Source organism: Galeopterus variegatus, unplaced genomic scaffold, assembly GCF_000696425.1.
Source record: "Galeopterus variegatus unplaced genomic scaffold, G_variegatus-3.0.2 Scaffold4123, whole genome shotgun sequence".
Lineage (NCBI taxonomy): Eukaryota > Metazoa > Chordata > Mammalia > Dermoptera > Cynocephalidae > Galeopterus > Galeopterus variegatus.
The window spans coordinates 197155-201736 of NW_007730234.1; the positions used below are offsets into that span (position 1 = coordinate 197155).

At 39.1% G+C, this 4582-nt stretch overlaps 1 protein-coding gene across 1 annotated transcript in view; it reads left to right on the plus strand.

The window, feature by feature from the left end:
* Positions 1-1400, plus strand: part of TSPAN6 (tetraspanin 6) — an 8200-nt gene extending 6800 nt beyond the window's left edge. Inside the window, exon 8 of the mRNA XM_008586804.1 lies at positions 502-1400. The gene's annotated coding sequence lies outside the window, so the exon portion shown is untranslated. The remainder of the gene's footprint in view (positions 1-501) is intronic.
* The last annotated feature ends 3182 nt before the right edge of the window (positions 1401-4582 follow it).

Genomic DNA, 4582 nt, shown 5'->3' on the forward strand with positions numbered 1-4582 from the left:
TTTTGTCTTTTTCCGTGTCCGGCAACGGATCGCAACCCTCAGTGTTGCCCCCGTACTGGACCGGGGACCGGCAACGGGATTGCAACCCTCGGTGTTGCTCCCGCGCCTCGCTCAGCCAGTGAGCGGGAACCGGTCTGTATGTGGGATCCGAACCCTCAGGCAGGAGCGCCGCCACGCTTTCGAAGCGGCGCACTTTATCCAGTGCGCCACCGGGCCGGCCCTTTGGTGGACTATTGTTAGAGCAATAAACTCATCTGGCCTAATCACGAACCAGATTTTAGGGAAACATGTGTTTCAATAGCTTCAGTATTTGAATGATAAAATATTGTGAGAACTGTTGTTGGCTGAATTAATCCCTAGGGCACCTTTCACATTTTAATTGAGCAACTAGGAACACATGGGAAAGTCTTCATTAGCGGGAGTAGATTAGAATGTGTGCAAGTGAAAATAGACATTGAAATTTGGATAACAAGTAAATTAACTTTTTTTCTTTAATTTTAGGACACTTAGGTTTCCCCCTGTGAACTACCAGGTCGCCTGGATGGAAGACGACAGTACTTACTGATAGACGGAAAAACTGCACTAATAGGCTGATTCAATCAAAATATTTGTTGAATATGTTTTAAGTCCACCTTCTGTCCCATTTATGTTAGATCATTGAAACTCTGAATCATTCGGAAACACTGGAAGAGCTAGTAAATTGTAAATGGACTAATACTGTGTTCCTCTTGACTTTTGTTTTTCTCAGTGTGGAGCCTTTGAAAGGCACTGTGAATTTGCTATTTTGATGTTATATCACAAGATGGAAAATTGATCCCTCTGAATTTTCTATTGATGTAGTGTGATAGAAAATTAACCTCTCTGAACTGGCTCCTTCCCAGCCAAGGTTATCTGGTTTGATTGTATAATTTGCACCAAGAAGTTAAAATGTTTTATTGGTTTCCGTTCTGCTGACGAGCAAAGAGTCACATTGTATAATTTAATTCCAGTCAGTCATTGGATGGCACCCATCATCAGAGTTGCCTGATGGTGGTAACAGGCTGAGGCCTCAGGTCTCAGGCACCCAAGACTATAACGGACTACCGAAGTCCTGTGATACATTAGGTTTCAGCACACAATTTACATTTCTTTGCCTCCAAATTAAGGTGTTTATACCCATGTTTATATTTTCCCTATTGTTTGAAAGGTTCTAATTATTACTTTAATGGTGTCGGAATTATTGTATTTTTCTTAGGAATTTAATGGAACTTATCTTCATTAGCTTTAGCTGGTATTTCCTTACCACGTTGATATGACTTAATTGTCAATGTTATGGCCAACTGTAATAGTCTTAGTTTTGGTTTGTGCCCTTGATTAATAAATATAAGTCTTTTACACAATAAATATTGCTTTCCTCTAAAGAATTGTGTTTAAATGAACTTTTAGAAGATCTGCTGGGATGGTTGTTTTTCACTGAGAAAGCTAAGCTCCACATTTCTACTTGGAGTACAGTTTTTAGATATGAAATGTAAGGTTGAAGTCTTGACTCTGTGTCATTAAGAATAAAATTAATGTCCCTGTTTAAAAAATTATTCCCTGTGAAAGAATTACATTCCATGTTATAAGATAGCATATGCATAGCATTCTCCTAGAGATCAGACTTTTCTGATTGTATAGTTTGCATAGGGAGGGATGTAACCTGGATCTTTGTGATAATAAGGAAATTAGTAATTATTAAATTTAGGTGAAATGGGGGAATTATTTCTTTGTTTTCCAGTCTGTATACATCCATTAGTGGAACTTAGTTCATCTCTGATTGCCACAGTCCACAGAGTCCTTGAGTCAAGGAGTCAATTACAGTTAAAGTGGGTGAAAACTACTCGTTAAAGAATAATGAATTCGGGCTGTCCCGTGGCTCACTCGGTAGAGTGTGGTGCTGATAACACCAAGGCCCCGGGTTCGGATCCCATATAGGGATGGCCGGTTTGCTCACTGGCTGAGCGTGGTGCTGACAACACCAAGTCAAGGGTTGAGATCCCCTTACCGGTCATTTAAAAAAAAAAAATAATAATAATAATGAATTTGGGGTACATGTTTTAAAATGTTTGGAGTTACTGTAGAAAAAGGATATTCTCCATTAGAAAATCTGACGGGTGACTTTTGACCTAAGAACATAGAGTGATAAGTAAACAAAATTGAAAAATAGTGACTCCAATGCAGTAAGTCAGATTATTGGTTATTGGGATTAGTGAAAGTAAAGAAACAAACATTTAAAGGATCATCAGAGCAATTTTCAAACAGGTATTTTTCACTAGGATGGCCTTGAAGAACCTTTTAAGCTTTGAGTAGATTTTTAAAAAGTTTCTTCTCTGGGCCGGCCCGGTGGCGCACTGCAGAGTGCGTTGCTTGGGAGCACGGTGGCGCTCCCGCCGAGGGTTCAGATCCCATGTGGAGACCGGTTCCTGCTCACTGGCTGAGCGCGGAGTGGGCACAACACCGAGGGTTGCGATTGCCGGTCCCCGGTACGGGCGCGACACCGAGGGTTGCGATCCCGTTACCAGTCAGTAAAAAAAAGACAAAAAGACAAAAAGGAAAAAAAAAAAGTTTCCTCTCATTATTAAAAAGAAAAAACTAGGAAATTAAGATATGGAAAGTAGAAAGAAAAAATTACACATCACACTTCGGGTAGGTTGGTTTTTTTGTTTTTAAGGTGGGTTTATTTTGGATGGCCAGTTACAAAAGCCCCTCATACCTGATGTGTGCATGTGCATACTGGATCGTAAACCTTAATTCTGTTATTTTTAACTGACACCTAATAATTGTACATGTTTATGGGGCACAGTGTGCTATATTGATACATGTCTACAATGTGTGATGATCAAATCAGGGTAATTAGGGTAATCATATCCAAATCAGGGTAATCATATCCATCCCCTCAAATATGTCATTTCTTTGTGTTGGGCACATTCACAATCCTCTCTTGCAGCTAACTGAAAATATACACCAAATTGTTAACTATAGTTAACCTTCAGTGCTGTAGAGCACTAGAACTTATTCCTCCCATCTAGCTGTAGTTTTGTAACCATTAACCAATCTCTCACTATCACTCCTCCCCTTCCCAGCCTTTACTAACCAATATTCCCCTTTCTACTTCTGAGAATCTTTAAATTCTGAAAGTAATGAGGACCCTGGTTTCACCTGATTATAGCTGGTGCAAAATGCATACCTCTTTAATAGTTTGTTAATTAGAATAGTTGCTTAGAGAGAGGGGATCTAGTGACATCAACGGAGCATAACCAATTTTCTCCCTATGAGGTAGGTCTGGGCCTTTCCATGGCGACACCCCTAACAGCAGAGGGAGTGAATGTGCTCAGTGGTGCAGGCCTGGGCTTTGGTTTTCATACACAATTCCTTTGAAGTTGTTTTATAAATATCTGGTGAATTTTACATTTTACTCCCCAGTATATCTATGTTTAAATTTAAAATAATTCTCCATCTTTGATGTGCCAAATGTACCTTGTGGGCTGTCTTATTTCCATGCCCCAGGTTGCTCATGGCAAGGCGGCTCTGAATTCCACTTTGGGAAGCAGAGCTCTGTAGGTATATTTTCTGAAAGTGCGGAAAGCTTAGTAACTTTCCATAGCCTATTGTATGTGGGTTGTCAGATTTATGTTGTAGCCATCCAACTTTTATGGAAATAAATACCTAATACAAGGTATAAATACCGTTTCTGTTTTTCCTCAGCGCTCACACAAGATTCTTTGAGACTTGATGTTTTTAACCTCCTCTCAGAATCCAAGTTGGTACTTTGCCAGTGATGAGGCCAAAGAAACTTGTTAAATTATGAGATGCAGGGCAATATATCCATTTTCTTGTGAAACTGAGGAAACTTTGGTTTCTTTGGGCTGTGTGGGCTTTTGTTTGTGTTCATAGAAAAAAAATCTAACACAAGATACGAATACCATTTCTGCACTTCCTCACAGCATACATAATTTGAGATCTGATTTTTTTTTTAAGTTTGTTGCCCTTCTAGGTTGACACTTTGTGATGTGGCAAACCAACCTTTCTCTTTTATTCCTTTTTTTTTTGGCAGCTGGCCGGTACAGGATGGGAACCCTTGACCTTGGTGTTATGCAAGCCACACCTTTCTTTTTTTTTTTTTTAAAAGATGACCGGTAAGGGGATCTTAACCCTTGACTTGGTGTTGTCAGCACCACGCTCAGCCAGTGAGCGAACCGGCCATCCCTATGTGGGATCCGAACCCGGGCCTTGGTGTTATCAGCACCGCACTCTCCCGAGTGAGCCACTGGCCGGCCCAAACCACACCTTTCTAATCAAAACAGGAAAACAAAAGGCTAATATATCAAAAAAGAATATATAAACTAGAACAGCTACAGGGAAATGAGACTTTCATTTTTAAGTAATCAGTTTAAAACTTCAGATTTACAAATCTGATTATTTGTGAGAGAGAAGCCATTACAATTTATTTTTTATTTTTATTTTTTATTTTTATTTTTTTCATGAAGTTTATTTTTTATTTTATTTTATTTTATTTTTTTTTGTTAAATTTTTATTTTGTCAATATACAATGTATATGATTATT